Source organism: Neovison vison, chromosome 11, assembly GCF_020171115.1.
Source record: "Neovison vison isolate M4711 chromosome 11, ASM_NN_V1, whole genome shotgun sequence".
NCBI classification, from domain to species: domain Eukaryota; kingdom Metazoa; phylum Chordata; class Mammalia; order Carnivora; family Mustelidae; genus Neogale; species Neogale vison.
In genome coordinates this window covers 160,506,064-160,528,452 of record NC_058101.1, presented here as the reverse complement: position 1 = coordinate 160,528,452, position 22,389 = coordinate 160,506,064, and the positions used below count along the sequence as shown (strand labels likewise).

At 47.6% G+C, this 22,389-nt stretch overlaps 1 pseudogene; it reads right to left on the bottom strand.

The window, feature by feature from the left end:
* Positions 1–7,207: 7,207 nt before the first annotated feature.
* Positions 7,208–16,529, bottom strand: LOC122890337 (annotated as a pseudogene).
* Between the last annotated feature and the right edge of the window lie 5,860 nt (positions 16,530–22,389).

The window sequence follows — 22,389 nt, the reverse complement described above, 5'->3', positions numbered from 1 at the left end:
GGGTGCACCTGCAGCCTGGGGTGGGTGCTGCTCACTGTTCTCCCAGACAGGGGTGCCCATCACCCTTCTCCCCAGGGGACCCCCATGTCCTCAGTCACCTGAGGGCCACCCGGCCCAGGAATCCACCTTCTCTAGCAGAGGACAGATGGGACTTCTTTCTCTGGCCAGGACTATGAACCCTGAAATTGGGAAAGGAAAGGACTATGAACCCTGAACTTGGGAAAGGAAAGCTGCCCAACCAGGCAGCCATGACCACGGTGTATGTGCCAGAGCCAGAGTGGCTGGGCCATGGAGGGAATGAGTGCCTTAAAGCAGCGTTGCCTGGGGCGTGTGGGAGCAGCAGCCCCTGCTTCTTCAGGAGCGGTGATGTGTGCAGGAGGAGGAGGCTGGGGTGCAGCCTTCGAGGCCACACCACAGTCCCTCTCTTGGTCCTGAAATCAGCAGGAAGGGAGCTCTGAGGACAGAGACTCCAGGAGGGTCCAGGGAAAGGGGACCCATTGGAGGACACTGAAGTTGCCAGCCCCACCAGCCGCAGGCCTCTTGCACAGGATCATCTCCAGTGCTTCCTTAGCACATTGTGTTCATGTGTGAACAGTGATTGATCCACTCAGTGATGGTGCAGTTCCAGAGGTGGACTAGAACACTTCCAGGGCCTGCTCATGGGTCAGAGGCCCCCCACCAAGAGAAGCAGTGAATGTCCCTGAGAGGCAGAGGGTCTGTCCAGGGTCAAGCCCTGTGCACAAGCAGGGACCCGGTCTGAACCCAGCTCTGCGTCCTCACAGCGGGGACACCATCTGCATCCAGGCCCTATAGGGGCTGTGGGTGGACTGTGTGGGTTGACTATATGGACAGGGCATGGGTAGAGGGTGAGCATAGAGCATCTGGGGGAGCATAGAGCATAGAGCACTTGGGGGCTCTGGTGTGAGGGGGAAGTCTGGTAAGCAGACCTCAGGCAGTGGTGACCTCACTTCCCTGACAACAGAGCTCAACAGAACTTGGAATCCAGGTAACCAGGCACCCACATTCCAGAGACAGACCCCTGCCCAGCTCATTTCATTGGAGAGCCTTGAAGGAACAACCTGTTCGCATGTTGCATCCCAAAGTCTGGAGGCTGGAAGCAGAGGAAAGCCCGCCCTGCCAACACTTTCCTTTGCTGGGGATGTCATGTCAGGGCTCCTGGACACCTCTGGCCATTTGGCTGGAAGGACCAAAGGTGACGCAGGGAGGCCCAGAGGCAGCCACCCAGCCCCACATGCTCTGATCAACCTGTGCAGCCCCAGGTCCCCTCCCCGTGTGTGTGTGTAATTGTGTGTGTGGAAAGAGGCCTCATGTAGGGTAGGGAGGCCATGAGCAGGAACAGACTGATGAGGGGTCAGATGCCTGGTGAAGGGTTCATGTTCATACCCTAGGTCCAGGCTGGTTAGGTGGAATGTGGTGTGCAGCACTGCGCCCTTCTGCTCAGGGTTTATCCCGAGAGCCCTGCAGGGATGGGTCACTGTCCTGGGTGCAGGGCTGTGCATGCACAGATCTGTGTCTGATCTGGGACCAGCAGGGGGACTGGGCAGGAAGATGGTGGGGAAGGCCGGGCAGGGCTGTGATGCGTCCAGGACAGCTCCCGGTCCCTGTCTTTGCAGAAGGTCACAGATGATGAGAGGAGGCTTGTGGACACACACTCCTCCCAACACAGGAGTCCCCAGTCCTGGGAAGGCCTCCAACAAACACCCAGGCCACTGTGCCTGGATGTACTACACTGGACTGTGGAGCCCAAGGAGCCTATGGAGGCCGAGCCGAGGGTGAGAAGGCTGGGACTAGATGCCTGTGGGTGTGTAGGGATGGGTCAGTGCTGAGCCCCACAGGGAGGAGTCACCAGAGGCTATTGTGGGGCCAGGATCAATGGATCAATGGCTGGGCTCAGAGCATCCAGGGGGCAGACTGCAGTTGGGGAGACTTCCCAGTGAGTGTTCCCTACTGGCTGCAGCTTCTCTGGGAGGCCCTGGGCAGTGCTCTGTCTCTGAAAAGGCACAGGGAGAGGCAGGCATGAGGGTGAGCTTTTCTCCTCTCACAGCTGCTCCAGCTGAGGAGCTAGAGCCAAGTGCAACTTCTCAGTGGCGTCTGACCTGGGCAGTCAGCCTTCCAGCTGCCTGAGGTGGGATCAAACCATGGGCCAGTGCACTAACCACAAATGGAAGAGGGAGCACCAGTTCTTCATTTCCTAGTTACTTAGTTATCATTTACCAGCCCCAGTCCAAACCCCTGTGTCTCTCAATTCTTCACACATTGATTCCTTCTTTGTCTAAAAGGCAGAAGATCTATCTGTTCCAGTTGCCTCTGCTGGTCTCCATGTTCATGTGAGGCTCCCACTAAAAAAATCAATACACTTGGCCAGCATTTCTCCTGTTCATCTGTCTTTGTCAATTTCCTGACCCAGCCAGGGACCTTAAGAGGAGATGAAGGAAACTTTCCTCTCTTCAGCTCTGGGTGGGGGGTGATCCAGGGGGAGTCCAGAAAATGCATCCTGTCTTTCTGACCTTGGTTAAAACTGCCCTCTGCTGGGTGGCAGCACAGGGCTGTGCACAGCTGAGGGAGCCTGGGAGACGCAGGTGGAACCTGTAGGAAGCTACCTGACCCCCAGCGAGGAGACTTGGCCCCACTGACAAGTCCAGGGTGTGATGATAAATATTGTCATGGAAGCATCCTGAAGTCAGACCTTCCCCACATCAGGCTTCATTATGGCTGCTCACTGTAGTTGCTACTGTTGGCTTAGTGACTTTTCTGAACTAACTTGGTCAAGTCTGTATTCTTTGCAGTGTGTGGCCACTGAATCCCGTGCTGTTAACTTAGTGGTCAGCCAGTGGCTGGGCAGACAGGTCACCCATGTTTCTGAGCTATGGCTACAGATCAAAGGTCCTCACAGCCTCCTCTTCAGGTTCAAATAGTCTGCTCGAGTGGCTCATGGAACTCAGAGAAACACGTTACTTACCAGATGACCAGTGCATTAAAAGGACAGAACTCAGGACCAGGCAGCTGGAAGCGATGAAGAGGGCAAGGTGTGTAGCAGAGGCTCAGAGCTCCTCTGCTCTCAGAGTGAAAAAGGCCTTTACCCATCTGCACTCTGACCTTCCTCTGTACTTCCTAACTGATGATGTCCTTCCTTCAGGCTCATTTGTTAACTCAAGTGAGAGCCCGGGTGGACACCAAAATGACCCTTCAAGCAATACACACTGCCTGACACCAGCAAGGCCCCATGTGATGGGCCCAAAGACAATGACTGACCAGAACTTTACTGACCCCCTGCAGCTCCCCACTGACCTTTGACCTAGATTTTCCTCATCTAAAAGCCCAGGAGTGTGTTCAGCACCTTGAGACCATGCTAGTCCTCTGGTTTACAGTGTCGGCTGCACTGATATAAATTTTTTTTCCTGCGTCACCACCACTCATCTCTGTGCCTTTGGATCTTGGACACTGAATACTGTAATGTAGCAAGTCAAATACCGGTTCTTCTCCTCCCCAGGGTTCATTGCTGCTTCTCCTCTCACCGCAGTTCTGCTGTTGGCTTAGTGACATTCCTGAACTGATTTTGTCAAGTCTGTATCCCTCGCGTGTGGCCACAGAAGTGTCTGGTCTTTGAATGTAGTGGTCCATGATTGGGCAAAATTTCCTTAAACACCTGGAAACTGCCCTCCTTCTGAGGAGAAAAAGAAAACAAAACTTCCAGTCTTTGCAGATGTAGTGGAGGGGCGTGGCTGTGTGGGTGTCGGGATACACCTTCAGCACCAGCCAGGCCTATTAGCACTCTGCCTTGACCTTCACTTCCTACTTGCCAAGTCAGACAATCACCAGAGGGCAGAGCCTAGGGCCTTCTCAGGTCGGCGCTGAGCAGGCACCCAGCCCATGCATGCAGTGTCCCAGGGGCTTGGGAATAGGTCAGAGCTTCCAGGCCTTTCTCGCCCAGAACTCCTCACCATTCAGCCTTTCTTCTAGTGATTCTGCTTGGTTTATATTTCCCCCAACTCTTATGCATTGCCTTAAGCAGCAGAGACTCACATATGCCTTTAAATGGTTTAAATCGAATGTCCTCCAGTAGACACCTCGCTACTGGGAGAGTTGGTGAAAGCAACAAGTCGCAGAGGCATCCAAGGGTCTGGACATGGTGTTTCCCTCTCCTGAGATGGGAACATCTGTGAGAGGAGCAGGTGGCCAGCTGGTGTGGGGGGTGCAGGCACCTGACTTGGACAGGACAGATGGGGTAGGTAAGGCCCGAGACCCCCCAGGCATGTTCCCGGCATCTGGACTGAACTGGTCTTCAAAGCTGCAGATTGATTGGGATCATCTTCAGGCTGAGGAAGAACATGAGGGGAGCAAAGGGGACTGAGGAGGCTCAGCTTAGACAGGAAAGAGCTGAAACATTCCTCTGGGGAAAAGTGCGTCAGGTCCAGGGTCATGGGGAGAGAGCTTGAGGCCATTGTGCTATGCGAAATAAGCCAGTCCCTAAAGGACTGATACTGGTGGACCCTACTTGTGAGGGACAGAGAGCACTCCAACTCATAGAGTTGCAAGGAGCTGCTGGGCACTGGGGCAGGGGATTGTTGAATGGGGGATTCAGGTCTTATGGGTAGAGGTTCGGTTTGGGATAATGAAGAAGTGGTGGTGATGGATGGAGGTAGCAGGTACAGAATGGTGAATGTACTTATTTCCACTAAATTGTACTCTGAATCATGCTTATCAGTTGTATGTCAATTACATCACAGTAGGAAAGAAGTGAGTCAGGAGGACAGGGTGAGTCAGGAGAACAGAGCCAACGCAGGAGGGCAGGGATCCTGTGTCTTAGTTCTCATTCTCCTGCTCTGACCCTTGTTGGTGACTGAGCTCACAGTAGGCACTCAGTGAATGCTTGCTAAGATGCAGTGCAGGCAGATGAGGACACTAGTGCAGACCCACCAGTGGGCACTGAGGAATCTCAACAGGATGTGCATCCAGACTGAGTGAGTGCCCACATTTCACAAATGCCAGCACAGAAATAACCATTTAAAACAAAAGCAGGTGACCATAAGCTCTATTACAAAGCAGTGCCCATCAAGACAGCATGGTACTGGCACAAAAACAGGCACATAGACCCATGTGGCAGAATAGAGAATGCAGAAATGGACCCTCAACTTTATGGCCAATGAATCTTCAACAAAGCAGGAAAGAATGTCTAATGGGAAAAAGACAGTCTCTTCAATAAATGGTGCTAGGAACATAGGACAGCCACATGAAGAAGAGTGAAACTGGACCATTTCCTTATACGATACACAAAAATAGATTCCAAATGGATGAAAGACCTCAAGGTGAGACAGGAATTCACCCAAATCCTTGCGGAGAACAGAGGCAGCAACTCTTTGACCTCAGACACAGCAACTTCTTGCTAGACACGTCTCCAAAGGCAAAGGAAACAAAAGTAAAAATAAACTGTTGGGATTTCATCAAGATAGAACGCTCTTGCATAGCAAAGGAAATAGTCAACAAAATGAAAAGACAGCAAACAGAATAAGAGAAGATATTTTCAAATGACATATCAGAAAAAGGGCTAGTATCCAAAATCTAGAAGGAAATTAGGTAACTCAATACCCACTGAACGATAAACTAATCAAGAAATAGGCCAAAGACATGAACAGACATTTCTCCAAAGAAGACATCCAGATGGCCAACTGATACATAAAGTAGTGCTCACCATTCCTCGACATTAGGGAAATACAAATCAAAATCATAATGAGATACCACCTTATACCAGTTAAAATGGCTGAAATTAACAAGACAGAAAACAACAAGTGTTGGCAAGGATGTGGAGAAAAGGGAACCTTCCTAAACTGTTGGTGGGAATGAAAGCGTGTACAGTCACTCTGGAAAACAGTGTGGAGGTTCCTCAAGAAGTTGAAAATAGAGCTGCCTACAACCCAGCAATTGCACTCCTGGGTATTTACCCCAATGATATGATGTAGTGAAAAGAAGGGCAACCTGCACCCCCATGTTCATAGCAGCAATGTCCATAATAGCCAAATTGTGGAAAGAGCCTAGATGTTCTTCAACAGATGAATGGATAAAGAAGATGTGGTCCATATATACAATGGAGTATTACTCAGCCATCAGAAAGGACGAATACCGACCATTTGCATCGACATGGATGGATCTGGAGGGGATTATGCTGAGTGAAATAAGTCAATTATAGATAGACAATTATCATATGGTTTCACTCATACATGGAATGTAAGGAATAGAGTGCAGGACCACGGGGGAAGGGAGGGAAAACTGAACAGGATGAAATCAGAGAGGGAGACAAACCATGAGAGACTCTGGACTGCAAGAAGATAACTAAGGGTGACAGATGGGAGGGGCGTGGCAGGATGGGGTAGCTAGGTGACAGATATTAAGGAGGGGACATGTTGTGATGATCACTTGGTGTTATAGGCAACTAATGAATCACTAAACACTGTGTTAAAATATACTGATATATTATATGTTGGCTAATGAATTTAAATTTTAAAAATTAAATTAACTTTAAAAATAAAAAATAAATCCAAGGCAGAAACAGTACATAACTCAGAGGGCTCCGGGTTCCTGGAGGCTGAGCTAGGGGCCAGGGCCATGGTCTCCGGTGGTCAGAGGACTGGAGGTCTGAGAGGTGGCTCAGCGCACCGCATACCCTGAAGCCCCATGGCAATGGCAAGGTGCACGGACTGGGAGGGAAGACCCAACCAGAGGTCATCCTGGCTCCAGGATGCTGCAGGAGCACTCTCAGCCCCACCAGTTGTGTTTTCCTAGAACCAGGAAGAAAACTTTTCCCTCAGTTGTTCTTTTTAAAGATGGCTGCTCAGCACTGACACGGGAAAAACATCCGACATAAAGCTGGAGCCGTCACAGCTCCAAATGACCCAGAAGTTATCAAAATTAGTGACCCCAAGGAAAGGACCCTGTGTCCCCAGGCAGTCCTCCTGTTTGCGGGTGCAGCTGGGGGCCTTAGACATGCCCGTGGGCAGTGCTGGGCTCCACGGTCTCCCTCAAGGGGACAGAAGTAGGAAACTGGTCTGACAGCTCTGCTCAGGACAGCACCCCCGATGGAGACAGGAACAGCCCCTCATGATTCCTGGATGTCCTGGTGGTTCCTGGGCATGGTGGGAATCTCAGCTTCTTCATGAAGGGGGTGGGGAGGGCAGCTGAGGTGCCGTGGGTCCTACAGGTTCTCCAGGGATAGCACCTTGCTGGGCTTGTGGACCAGCAGGTACCTGTTCAAGTGGCTCTCATCACACCGCTCAACCTCGATCTCATTGGCCAGGTCAACCCCATTGCCTGATGACAGGCCAAGGTCAGTTGGTGAACCTCCACTACCAATCTCCCAAAAAAGGCCCCCATGTAGTAAACGTCACCCTGGCCCCTAGGGATGAGACACAGTCCCACAGCCTGGGACTGTGGCCGGTACTGGTAGCTGAAGTCTTCACAAGCCACCCAGTAGAAACTGAGGTGCAGGGTGCCAAAGAGGGGGGATAGGATCTCCATGCCCACATGGTTGCAGAACTTCATTTCCACATCCGCACACACCAGGTTGTCCACCTCATGGAGGAAGTGCTGCTCACAGAAGAGGCTGATCATCACCATGCACTGCAGGGACATATCCCACCAGTGCAGGATGCTGGGGACCTCGAGGACCACCACCCTCCAGCCTTCCTGGGTGGCACACGGACCCAGCAGCACGCTTGTGGATAAAGACCTAGTAGGTGACCCCGTGCCCCACTATGATGGGCTTCTCTGCCCTCTGCAGGAATAACTGAAGGAAGACAACCTATCTACAGAGACAAGGGGCAAGCCAGGAGGAGGGTTTCTGTCAGAGGCTCGCAGCAGGACCCCAGAATTGGGGGTTATGGATGTGTGCACCTTTTTTTTTTTTTAAGATTTTATTTATTTGACAGATCACACATAGGCAGAGAGGAAGGCAGAGTGGAAGGAGGGGGAAGCAGGCCCCCTGCTGAGCAGAGAGCCAATTGCAGGGCTCAATCCCAGGACCCTGGGATCATGACCTAAACCAAAGGCAGAAGGTTAACCCACTGAGCCACCCAAGTGCCCCACGTGTTCACCTTCTTCAAGGGGACAGGCCCTAAGTTGCTTTAAGCAACAGCCACTCTCCCAGTCTATCCAGAGAAAGTCTGCTCATGAGACCTCCCTATCTTCTGTTCCCAGATGGGGGCCATTAGCACCCCATCATACAAAGGGGAGCCTGAGGCTTCAGAGGCAAGAAACAAACCCCACAGTCAGCATGCTGGAGCCAGGAACATGCCCCCTGTGCTGAGCTCTGAGGCAAACCCTGTGGGTACCCTCCCCTGGCCAACCCCCTGGAGGTCCTGTGCCCTCCAGCCAGGAGTGGAGCACATTTGGGCACAGCCCTCCTTTCTATACCCTACAGATGGATAGAATCAGCAGAGCTGGCCACCTGCCCCACTTTGCTTTGAGTAGGCTGTCGCTGGCCCCCACAGAGTGATCTCTACCTCCTATAGGGTCCTCCCTTGAAGGCTACTCGGCCTCTTGCTGACAAGGTCCATCAATCAAACACTGCTATTCCTAGAAGTCGTTCACCCTCAAACTCCCCCAGATCAGGAATCAGGTCCAGCCCATGGGCAGGGAATTGAAAGAGAACCGATGGAAGAAGAGGGGGCTTGCTTGGGATCCAGCTGTTAATTCAACAGAGTAAGCTTCCAGGTCCAGGTCTCCATCTCCCTGGCCCCAAGAAGTGTTAAATCTTGTCTCTTTGAGGGGAATATCTGTGGAGACTGCAGCTCCCCCATTGTTAGCAATGGTGGTGAGCCCCTCTAGACAAATTTTTTAAGGTTTTATTCATTTATTTGACACTAGAGAGACAAATAGAGAGGGAACATAAGCAGGGGGAGTGGAAGAGGGAGAAGCATGCTCCCCACTGAGCAGGGAGCCTGACATCCTGGGGTTCGATCCCAGGACCCTGGGATCATGACCTGAGCCAGAGGCATATGCTCAACGACCGAGCCTACCAGGCACCCTGAGACTGATTTTTTTTTTTTTTCCACACAAGCACTAAGGCTGCTTCCCTGTGCATGCCCTATACTTGGCAGGTTAGTAATTCGCTCACCCAGGGAAAGTAGGCACTACATTTAAATAGGGGACAAGGCCTCACACACCCACCAGCCACAGGTCAGGTCACCAGGGTAAGTCCAGGTCCAGCCAATGAGGGATCAAACCTGACATGAAGTGGGGAGAGAGGAGTGTTCCTGGCAAAGGGCAGAGAGAATGTAAAGGCTTGGAGTCAGGCCCGAGGCACATGTGGGATGACCATATACCTGGGAGGCCCATGGAGTTGGGGGATATGGTGGGAGATATGAGGCTGGAGAGGACGGGCAGCTGGGGATTGGATCACAGAGAGGCTCAAGTTATGTTCTGAAAAGTTCACTTTGAAGAATGGGCTCTGTATAGCAAAGGACTGGTAGACCCTCACCCTAACCCCTAGCCCCACCCTAACCCTAATTAAACACCATGCTCAATTTGAGGACTGACAGCTCTACTCTGAATCACAAACAAGTCCATCATGCTGGCTTTCAGTCCTTGCTCAGTATTGTACTGAAAGTTCTACCCAAAACAGTGAGGCAAGAAATATGGAATCCACATGTGAAAGGGAACAGTAGAACTAGGTCAATTCAGAGACCAGAGATGGCATCATTTATATAGAGAACTTCCTAAAGAATCAACAGAAATTATTACAACCAGTTCCCTAATTCTGCAAAGTTACAGGACAAAATATCAAGACACAAAAATGTCTCTTATTTGTATACACTAGCAACGAATCATCCAAAAAAGAATTTAAGAAAACAATTTCATTTTAGGGAACATCAACATTGACAAAACACTTGGGAGTAGATGTAATCAAGGTGTATTCTTGTACACTGAAAATTACAAAACATGGCTGAAAGAAAGTAAGGGAAACCTAAATAAATCTGAGGAAACCCCGTGATGATGAAAAGACATACTATTGGTAAGATGGCAACAGTACACAGTGTAATGTGGAAATTCAACGTGTTCCCAAGAAATTTCACAAAGGCCTTTGGGAAGAATTGCACAAGCTAAACATAACAGTCATATGGAATTTTAAGAGACCACAAGATAGCCCAAACCATCTTGAAAAAGAAAATGAAAAGTGAAAGATCATACTTCCAATGTAAAGCAAAAAGCAAATAAAACATTGTGATACTGTCGCAAAGGTATGCATACACAATGAAATAATACATGCTATGTTAATTGATTGAACTTAAATTTTAAAAATTTTGTTAAATAAATAAAATTAAAATTTTTATTTTATTTATTTATTTATTTGAACAGACAGAGACCACAAGTAGGCAGAGAGGCAGGCAGAGAGAGAGGAGGAAGCAGGCTCCCCACTGAGCAGAGAGCCCAATGTGGGGCTCGATCCCAGGACCCTGAGATCATGACCCAAGCTGAAGGCAGAGGCTTTAACCCACTGAGCCACCCAGGCACCCCTAAATTTAAAAAATTTTAAAGTATGCATATAGATCAGTGAGATTTAACTGAGAGCCCAGAAATAAACCCCTTCATCTATGGTCCTCTGAATTTGACAAGAGTGGACAACATTACACTGGGGGGACAGAATGGTCTTTTCAACAAAGGGTGCTAGACAATTGCCTATACATATACAGAGGAATGGAACTGGACCCTTACCTCACACCATATATAAATATTAACTCAAAAGAAGTTAAAGCTTTTAATATAAGAGGTAAAATGATAAACTCTAGAAGAAACAAATGGGGATCAGTCTTCATAAGCTTGGATTTAGCAATGCTTTTAGATGTGACACCAAAGCATAAGAAGGGAAAGAAAAAAATAGATAAAATAATATCCTCAAAGTTGAAAATCTGTCCTGGGTGCCTGGGTGGCTAATTTGGTTAACTGTCCAACTCTCAATTTTGGCTCAGAACATGATCTCGGGGTCATGAGATTGAGGCCCACACCAGGCTCCACACTGACTGTGGGGCTTGCTTAAGATTCTCTTTCCTTCTTCCTCTCCCTGTCCATTCTCACACTCTCTCTCACTTAAAAATGAAATGTAAAAAAGATTAACAATCTTTGTACATCACAAGATACTATCCAGAAAGTGAAAAGACAGCCCCCAGAATGGAAGGAAATATTTGCACATTATTAATCTAATAAGAGTCTGTTGCCCAGAATATGTAAAGAGCTTTTACAACTTCTCAACAAAAAGACAACCCCATTTTTAAAATGGACGAAGGACTTGGATAGACCCTCTTCCAGAGAAATCATACAAATGGTGAATGGCACGTGAATAGATGTTAAACATCATTAGTCTTTATGGAAAGGAATATTTAAACAGTTAGATGTCCTTTTACACAAGTAGAATCACTATGATCAAGAAAACTAAAAATAACAAAAGAATGTTCAGAAACTGAAACCCTTAAGCTTCTGTTGTGGAAAATGATACAGTTTACATATAAAATAGTTTGGCATTTACTCAAATAGATCAAAATAGAACAATCATATGGTTGAACAATTGTACTCCTAGATATATACCCCCCAAATTGAAAACACTGGTTCAAACAAACAAAGAAACAAAAATGTACAGGAATATTCAGAGCAGCAGTGTTCACAATAGGCAAAAACCAGAAACTGTGCAAATGTCCATCCATGGGGAAAAAGACAAACAAAATGAGGTAGACCCATGAATGACAATCTTGTTCTGCCCTATGAAGGAATGATGTAAAATGATTCATTTGTGGGATAAAAATATGGTAGTTCTTGAAAATATTAAACACGGAATTCCACTGCAGCCTATATGCCCCCCTAAAATTGAAACTAGATATACCCTTATTCAGAGCAGCATTTCTCAAACAGCCAAAAGGTGGAAGCAACGCAAGTGTCGACTGACAGATGAATGGAGAAACAAAGTGTGGTTATATACAATGGAACATGATACAGGCTTAAAAACGAAGGGAGTTCGACACAGGCTACAACACGGATTGAACCCGGAAGTCATTATGCAGAGCGAAATCAGCCAGTCACGGAAGGACAGATACTGTATGATTCCACTTGGATGAGGTGTCTGGGACACAAAGCTGGATGTGGCAACAGATGCCAAGGGGAAAGGGTAATGGGGAACTTGTGCTTCACTCATACAGTCTCCCTCAGAGAGAATGAAAAAGTTCTGAAGAATGATGTACAACCATGGGATGTTCTTATGTTCTTATATTTAGTCACCCTGAAAAAGTGAATGAAGGACTGATGCATGTCACTACGTGGATGGACAGTGATAACAGTCCCATTGACATTAACCATATAGAAACATCACTCGATTGGAGGCCTCTGTGCTCCTTAAATCCATAAACATTACTCAAAGAAGGGAAAGTCCTGGAAGAAGTTCCAGAAGATGAAAACTGGAAGACATTTTAGTGGTGACAGCTGAAGTGGGCCTGTGGTCTGGGTTCAAATGTGGGAGCTGTCATGATTTCCTCACTTGGGGTTACATGGTGGTTCCATGGGCCAGTGTCCCTGTTTGGGGTAAAAATGCATGGAAGTAGCCCATGTGAAGTGGCAAATGTGGTAAAGAAATGACAGCTGGGGAGTGTGAGGATAAAACATATTTGTGCTGCTGTGACAAATTGGTGCAGATTTGAAATCTCTTCAGAGAAAATGACTTCCAGACATCCACATCGACACATCACAGAGGCAGAGAGGACATCAGACTTCGGGATGGAGGCCAAGCCCTGTCAGATCCAGTTCACCCACCATGGAGAGACCACTAACCATTGGAGGAGGCCACGTTTTAGCAAGAGACTCGTGGGAGGATTAAATCAGGGGCCCCAGTGTCCTGGGTGCAGTAGAAGCAGTGGGATTTGGAATTTCAATTCCCCACAATGCTCCACGACAACCTGGCTAGAACTGTAAAAAGGCATGAAGGGGAAACCTCAGTAAAGTGGACTGGGGACACCAGAAGGGGAGGCTGGAAGGGGGTCCCTGGCACTCAGTGCCCATTACAGACCCACGTTACAATCCCCCACAGGGGAGACTCATCTATTCCAGGCCCCACAGGGGAAGCTGGAGAGTTCATCTCCTACAAGAGATCCGCCATTCCCACAGCTTGGCCAGTGAGAATCCTTCATCACCCTGAACCCCTTTCTCCAGGGGACTTTCCTTCCAAGCACCCCTCCCAAGTTCTTCCTCCTTCTCCATGAAATGATGTTCCTCTCCTTTGTTTCTTACACTTGCCTGCGATGTGACCATAGCTTGCTCATCCGAGATTGCCATTCTCTGCTCTTCCCAAATAAACCCATTTTGCTGGTCAAGTAACTGGCAGTTTGAGTTTAAAGTGAACAGAGCTAATAAATTAAAGATACTTGCAAGGAACAAAACCAATATACACAAATCACTTGCATTTCTACGTGCTCTGAAGGGACCATCATAAAGAGACTATTGAGAACAATCTTATTTACTACTGCATCCAAAAGAACGAGATACCTAGGAGTCCCCTGAACCAAAAAAGTGACAGACCTGTCTTCTGACAGCCATGAGACACTGATGACAGACATGGAGGGAGATGCACAGAGATGGGAAGACACTCTGTGCTCAGGGAAGAACCTACATTGTGAAAATACCTGCTCTCCCCAAAGCCATTGACAGAGTCCCAAGTATCGCTCCAAACTTCCAGACTCCAGACCAACCCTGAAATGGGTGTGGACATGGGAAGGACCCTGCAGGGCCAAGGCCAGGAGAGCACAAGCACCAAGGCAAGCATCCACTCCCTGACTGCAGACTGTTTGAGGAGCCCCAAGGACCAAATCCTCATGCATGCGCACAAACACAGATGCGGGACCCAGGGCGCACATCAGAGCCCAGAAAGGGGAGACTCCACAGCTCCACACACAGCACTGCTGGAGGCCATGTCCCCACACACAAAACCACAGAAGCCTGTGTCTACACAGCACACCCTTCCTTGTGAGGTCCTGAGATCACGCACCCCATCGCCAGTTCCCACTCGGGTGGCTTCTCCTTGCCTTCACCTCCAGTGGCTGGTCCTGAAGAGGCTGGACTTTGTCAGTGTGGACGCAGCCCTAGGTCCCCCACAGTGGGTTCTGTCAGTGTAGATGTGGAACCACATCCTCCACAGCTTGTCCCGTCAGGGTTGAGAGTGGCTCCACATCCTCCAGAAGTCTCCACAGCAGGTCATGAGGAGGCCAGACTGCTGTCGCAGCTGCCGCTGTCAGGCCAGGCTCAGGGCAGGAGCTGGTGTCCTGTACCCTCTGCAGGTGGGGGAGGCAGTGCAGGACTAAGGGAGCTCACCCTTCAATGGAAGCACCTGTTCCCGCCTGGGTTCCAGCTGAAGCCATTTCATTCTGGAAATTCAAGCTGCATGGAGCCCAATATCCCCCAACTTCCCTCCAAATAGTTAAGGAACAATGAATTGGAAACAATATGGAATGACAACAGTCTCTGACCCATACAGTGACTTGGAACATGTCTCTGGCCTTGATGCAGACCCACACTCTGACCTTAACTTGATCTCAAGCCTGGCCCTGACCCCAATCCAGCCCCCAACCCAAACAATGTTCACAAGAATCGAAAGGTAGAAACTGCAAATATCCATCAATGGTGAATGGATAAACAAAGTGTGTGAAGGGTTTGAATTTGGGTTCAGGTTCAGATTTCAGTCAGAGTTCCAGATCAGGCTTTGGGTTTAGGGTCAGAGTGAGGATTTATAGTCAGTGCAAGGGAACAATTACAGTTTAGGGTTTTAGGTTTATGGTTCAGGGCTTCTGAGATTAAGTTCAAGGTCAAATTTGGGGTTTGGGTTCATGTTGGGATTTGGGTTCAGGATTCATGACCCAGAGTTCTGGTTTAGGGCTTGAGTTCATGGTTCATGGCTTGGATCCAGGGCTCACGTTCAGATTCCAGACTCCAGTTTCGATTTCAGGTTTGGGATTCAGGGTTCCAGTTTGGGCTTTAAGGTCAGTTTAGGTTTCAGAGTTAAAGTTAGGGGTTAAGATTAGGTTTAGGGATGGCACATTGTCTTCAGTTGTCATCATGGACACAAAATTTCTATCTGAAGTTTCTAAATCTGAAATATCATTCATCTGGGTATCAGGAGCTGGTTTGGAATTTAGGATCCCAGTAACTCCCTACTGACAGCATTCTTGTCCTAGAGTATCCCAGTCACCCAGAAGCAACTTTTTCTTGGCCCAAACATACCCTTGGCATAGAAGGGTGATCTGGTGCCAAAGCTGGGATGATTTCACAAGGGCAAAAGTGTGAAATGAAATACCGGGGAAATGTTCATGGAAAATGAAACAGGAGACAAATAATTAGTGAACTCCTGATTCCTCCACAATAACAAAGACCAAGTTTCCAATAGAATCTGATAATCTTCCCTAGGAAAGCCTATGGTACTCATTACCAGTACCAAAGGAGGGCTCCTCCCTTGGTTCAAACTAAGAATCACAGCAGGATACTTCCTACTTCATGTCAAAAATAAAATTTTACTCTTTGGCTGTTTCAGTGTACAATTTGAGGAAGCACTGACAACATTTTCCTTTCTCAAAATCTCATCACACATGGGTAAGATGCAGGCAATGTTGTAGGGCACTGCTATGGAAATACCAAGTGCAAGGAGCGCTATTAGAGCAATAAAAAGATATTGAATATGAAACTCAGAGAAAGCACCCTTTATGGACACTTAATGAGGATCCCTAACAATAAGATCTACCATCTCATCCTATGGGATTAACCCATAAAAATCATCAACCATAATAGCCTGCTGACCACTGTAACCACCTCACCATTGACCTCTAGGCTTGTAATACACACTCCAGCCACTAGAGACACACTTCTCAGGAGCAGAATGGGTCTTGCCTACTCCTGATGGACCAACTCTTACAGAGAAGCCCAAAAATCCCATCCTTGGAAATCCCAGCCATTAGGACAAAGTCACAGAAACCACACCCAGAATTCAGTAAAGGGCAGAAATCTTATGAAGCGGATGCTGCAGATCACCACCACTCCCACGAAATAACTCTACAGTGAACTCCAGATCTGTCCCCTTCCCAGGATTACACAGACACCGCCTTCTTCCAATACTCCATCCTCAGAACAAAACCGTGAACTTTCCTCATCAGTACTGTGTGCAGATTCACAGTGAGCCCTGCAAAAGCCAGACACCTCCTTGAGAGCACTCAGCCTCTCACACCTATCCTAGCAGATGGGAGGGTGCTGCTCTCCCCGACTTCTGTACCAACTAGAGAATGCTTGGAACAAGTCTCGCCATACTCCATGCAAAAGGCATATTCTTCCTCTGCAAAATGACGGACAGTAAACACTATGGATTCCCCACACCTTCTCGAACCTAGGTAAACTGGAGATACAGCCTGGCCAGGGCTATTATCCCCAATCCCTTACACACACATACCCTTCCCGTGTGCACTCCAGACCAGTTTCCATCCACCCTGCTCATTCTCAGCCATGGTCTCTACAGAATAGTAATTGATACAATAATCGAGGTTCTGGGACTGAGGTGCTAGGTGCTAAGCCAGCACCTTGGACCCACTTATTATCAGAAATTAATGTTCATTTTATTAACAGACGCATCCCAGAAGATCTTGCCACCACTGCCATTAGAAAAGTCATTACAACAGAGGTCATAACAACCTGTGCCAATCTTCACGGTTCCATCCCTGTCTCCAGGGATTGGCTCGTCCATGCTCATGTGACCTGGTCCCAGCCAATGAGGTGAGAGGAACCTCAGGTCTCAATCTGCCAGCCAAGCATGGGGTAGACCACCCAGGCCAGGGGCTTTTCCATCACAACTGCAAAAGTGGCCCAGGCCAGGCCTGGGCCAGTGTCACAGAGGACCCAGGAAGCCAGGCGCTCCATAACATTACTAAGGGCTGAATCAGACTCGTCCTAAAGTCCACAAATGCTAGATCCTCCCCTAACTCAGGAAAACCCTAAATGTGTTCATAGGCTTGTTCTGAACAAGATGACTATCTGTATGGTATATAACCCACAAGTTATACCCACCAGGCAATGGGAACATACTCAATAACTACATGGAATTCAACCACAGACAAACATCTTGTCAGAAGCTCAAGGTCTCCAGAGATATGCGGGGGGAATTCCAGAGGCCTTAATTGTTGCCAATCTCACTATTATTTTTTTTTTCCTTTCAAGTGGAAGGACCAGGGTCAGGCAGGATAGCTCCCAGTGTACTCCCACTCTGCCACTGGAAAGAACAGCCCTCTCCCCCATCCTCCATCATGTTGCAGATCTTGGGTGTGGGAAACTACCACCCACGGAACAAATGGGATCTCCCCCTATATTCTGTCAGTCAAGTGTGGTGGGAATATTAGTTATGGATGGTCTGTGGCTGCTTTCAAGCCACACTTCAAGTAAGAGTGGAGTCATTGTCAGAGACACCACATGGACTGAAACACCTAACAGAAAATCTTTACAGAAGACTTCACAGAAAAATCTGTGTCGATCTCTGTTCTCCAAGATCCAAGGATCATGTCACTTCTTTGAGTAGAACATAGCACCTTCTGGGTAAAATCTAATTTCTTCACCCCAGAGACAAGGACTGCCATCCTTTTAGCCAGAACTCCATCTCCATCCTCCTCTATTTACACCTTGAATTGCACATCTACAGGTCTGCAGCCCAATAGGAATTCACTGTAGTTTACATGGTAGTGATGCTCAGAAACGGAGGTGTAAATGTGAACTTGTGAGTGTGAGCGTGTGTTTCCTCTTTGTTAGCCACAGTGTGCAAGGAGAATACAATGCAGTAGCATGCTGTCTGTCTCACAGGAACAGCCATGCAGTGGCCATAATGATCTCAAAAGGAATCCACCTTCACAGAGCAAACTTCATCTGGGAGGACTCCCCCATCCCCTGTCCTGGACACTATGTTCCACCAAGTCTGGGGGCACGTAGAGGGACAGAGACTCTCTGTCTCTGTCTACCCATCAGGGTTTTAAAGGACACATCCTGTTCTAAGACATTGATCCCAAAACAATTCATCCACCAGTCATCCAGCCAGGCATCTATGAGAAAGATCTACTCTAAGCAGAAAAGACAGACCGAGAGATAACAAATGACAGCCTTGTGTGACAAGTGCCATGACAGGGGACACTCAGGAGGACTGGGGGGTGTGCAGGGTTGGCCAGACAGAGTGGTAGGGGTCCGGGAGTGCTCCAGGAGGATGTCACGGTTGTGCCCTTGTGTGGCCACACGTGTCAGTGTGACCGGGCACTAGCCAGGTTGGAAATGACAGGGGCGGTGAGGGGCGATGTCCCTAAACTGTATTCTGCAAGGCAAAAATTCAGTAATGAGATTTTTTTTACTACAGTTTCACTTCACATGCATCTATGAGTCCCTAAAACTGATTGTGTAGAACACAAAATACGTAGTTGACCATTGCTTTCAAGTCTGAGGTGTCAGGAGCAGAGCACACCTGACATTTCTTTTCATTGCTTTCAGAGTATGATAACTTTTCCCACATTCATCTCTGACCCAAGGACAGGGAACAGAGGAAACACAGGTCTACATTTTGAAATGTTAACAGAAGGGCTCTGCAAACCCAAGTTTTCACAGGAGCAAAAGGTTCAGGACCAGGGTGACAGAAAGAGGAGGCAGATAGCAAGGAACCAAAAGAACATGTCATGTGTATGTGAGCTGGCCCACTTCTCTACCTGTCAGAAGCAAGACATGCCTGAAGAGAGTCACACTTGCACTGGATCATCTGTTTGCTGACCTTGAGCATAGCAGAGGATGTGCTGAGCTGGGTGGCGTGTTGGGGGAAGATGAGCAGCTGGCCACAGATACTACTTGCCCAGTACCTGTAGGACCAGCTCCTGGTCCTCAGCTAAGATGAAACAATAATTACGTTTAGTTACCTATCTCCTGGGACAGGTAATGTGCGCTGTGCTGTGGTGACTATATCCTCTCCCATTTTATTTTATTTTTTTAAATCTCTTTGGGCAGGTAAGATTGACATAAAATAAGCTGCCCATAGTTACTGTATGCAACTTAACCCTGACCTAACCCTACTATCTAGTTAAGATATACTCTATGTAGAATACCGCTCACAAATTAGAGGATGCTTTTTAGTAACTAAGGAATTCAGGGACCAACATTCTATCTTAATTTTCCCTTGGATCTGCTAAATTGGAACATTTGGCTCCATGCTATCTGGAAAGTGGCCACACGGGGGCAAGAGTGAGTAAACACTGGCACAAACCCCACTAAAAGCCAATTCTTCCTTCATCCACTCAAACCTTGTTCTTTCAATGTTTCTAGGTCATTTTATAGATCATGAAACGTGTGACTTTGTTGATTTTTTTAAAAACCGAACCAATTCTTTCAACCTGTTAAAAGTAGAAGATGTCTTCAAAAATCTCAGAGTCGGCCAGCAGATGAAGGCCGAAGGGCATGGGAAATGGCTATGATTATTGAATATATTCAGGTCTACTTAGGCAACAAGGATGACTTCTGTTCCACATCTTTTCAGAAAGAATTCGTGTCAACTACCAGCACTGAACCCAAGAAATAGTGCTGCTATAGAGGAAAGCAAAAGGAGAATCAATAGCCTCCAGAAGCTGAGAAAGAGCCATACCCAGAAACCAAGGAGACCTACCACCGAGGCTCTGCTCAGGCCCATTTGCAGTCTGTAGAACCTCTGGAACTAGAATGCCCCCAATTCCCCCAGCGGTCGTGGGTCAGGCAGAGTGCACATCCTGATTCTACACTGTGGAACTAGTGACAAGTCTCCTGGTCCCTTCCTCCATGAGACATCCCCTGCCCCCTGATTACTCCAACCTGCTTCCTGGAACTTACATTCCCCTTTCTTTTCTTTTTTTTTTTTTTTTAAATATTTTATTTATTTATTTGACAGAGAGATCACAAGTAGGCAGAGAGGCAGGCAGAGAGAGAGGAAGAGAGAGAGGAAGAGAAGCAGGCCCCCTGCTGAGCAGAGAGCCCGATGTGGGGCTTGATCCCAGGACACTGGGATCATGACCCGAGCTGAAGACAGAGGCTTTAACCCACTGAACCGCCCAGGCGCCCCTACATTCCCCTTTCTGACCCCATCGTGCACTTTTTCCACCACTGCCATAGTATAGAGTACATTTAACTACATACTATTCTGTCATTTAGATTTTTTTTGTCATGTCTGCTGCCAAACTATACCTTGCATCATCCATCCTGATGTAGAATCACTTGTTGCAGTGCATGACTTCACTGTGGACTCACAGTCCCCTCACAGTGTCATGGGGCTAGCGTCCTGGGCCAGGTCCTCACTAAGCCGGCTCCGCTCTTGCAGTGAAGGCCTGATCCAGGCACTGTCATTTTCGTGCAAGTAAGACCACACAGCCAAAACCTTGGTTTGGGTTCAAAAGTGCTCATGGCCCCTCAGCCACATCAGATGGCATGGGGGCACACCCTGAAGACTCTTGCTAGTCCAGCGTTGCCCTGGGAAATTTCTATGGTGCAGCCATTTTGTCCAATGGGGAACTCAATAGGATCAAGGAGGATGGGAGTCAGAACCCTGAGGTAGAATCCATCTTGGAGCCTGCCCAGAGCTTCCTATGAGTTCATTCCATAGTCCTGAATGAATCGATTAATTTAAAAACAGTTCCTTATTTTAGAAATGATGAGCCTGAAGTTCAGTTGAAATGACTTTCCTAGGCCATACTGGAAATCAGTGAAAGAGCCAGACTGAGACGTGAGGTGGCCTCCAGCAGGATCCCCTAGAGTGGCTTTACCTAGAGCCACAATCACCCATTTATCTTTCCTGGACTCCCAGACTCTCATGGGACTCTTCATGGGGCATATTCTGGGAACAAAGTTCATGTCAGTGCCACAGAAGACCTTGACACTGGTTATAACGAGACTCTGTGATGTCAGTGAGTCCCAAGCTTAGCCCATCTCAGAGTTTGTCTGCAAAGGCACAGTTACTGGGAAACCCACAGAGGGTAGAGCTGGATGGGAAAAGCTAGGGAAAGAGGGGGTGCTCACATCACATCTGGCCCCAGATGACATGGTGGTGTCCAGCAGGACAAGACCCCCAAATAACCCCCAGCACCTTCACAGAACTCACCCCTAAGGTTTGAAGCTGAGCTTCATACATGGGTCAGGAGCACTCTGGCCAGTTCAGGGAAGCATGATACAGGACACAAGAAAACCAAAGGCTTGACACATGTGTACTCATGGAGCAGTGGATTTCTCCAAATATATTCTGAAATGGTAAAAAATTCACTGGTAAAACGTGTATATTTTTTGTTAAAAAGAAACCCAAACTTGTTCAATTAATAAATATTTATGGAGTATCTACTTAGTGCAAATGTATAGCTCTAGTCCCACCTGGGAGCTTGCAAAGACCGTGGGATATGATCAATGGATCAACGATAGGAAAAAATACAGGGTAAGGACTAAGAGAGCATCCTATTCAGAGGCCCATTAAGGAAGCCCACTGAGAAGATACTTTTCAGCCAACACAGGGCCATTGACTCCACCTGTGAGAAGAGTGACAGAGCAAATCAATTTTTAAAGATTTTGACCAGAAAACATTAATGTCAAGAAGTATTTTCTTAAGTGTTGCTTTAGAACATTTGATTCTTCTCTATACCTATTTGGGCTACATGTTAACGTTTACTCACTGTAAAATACTCCAAGAAAATGTCTTATTTAAGCACGGACATCTGTATTAGAAGGCAAATAAACTAACCCTTGCAAAAAAACCAATCTTGTTCTGCCCATGAAGGAATGAAGTAAAATGGTTCACTTGTGGGAAAAAAAATATGGTGGTTCTTTAAAATATTAAACACAGAACTCCAGTGCAGCCTATATGCCCCCTAAAATCAAAAGTAGAAGTACCCTTATTTAAAGCAGCATTACTCACAAGAGCCAAAAAGTGGAAGCAATGCAAGTGTCCATTGACAGATGAATGGAGAAACAAAATATGGTTTATACACAATAGAACATGATTCGGCCTTAAAAATGAAGTGAGTTCTGACACAGGCTACAACACGTGTTGAACCTGGAGGTTATTACACTGAGTGAAATCAGCCAGTCACAAAAGGACAGATACTGTATGATCCCACTTGGGTGAGGTGTCTGGGACACAAGGTTGGATGTGGCTGCAGGGGCTGAAGGGAAATGGCAATGGGGAGTTGGTGTTTCATGCATACAGGCTCCCTCAGAGAGAATGAAAATGTTCTACAGAATGACACATGACCATAAGAACTCAGTGAACTGTGTACCTGAAAAGTTTTAAGGGGGTCAATGTTCTTATGTTTAGTCACCATGAAAAAGTGAATGAAGGACTGATGC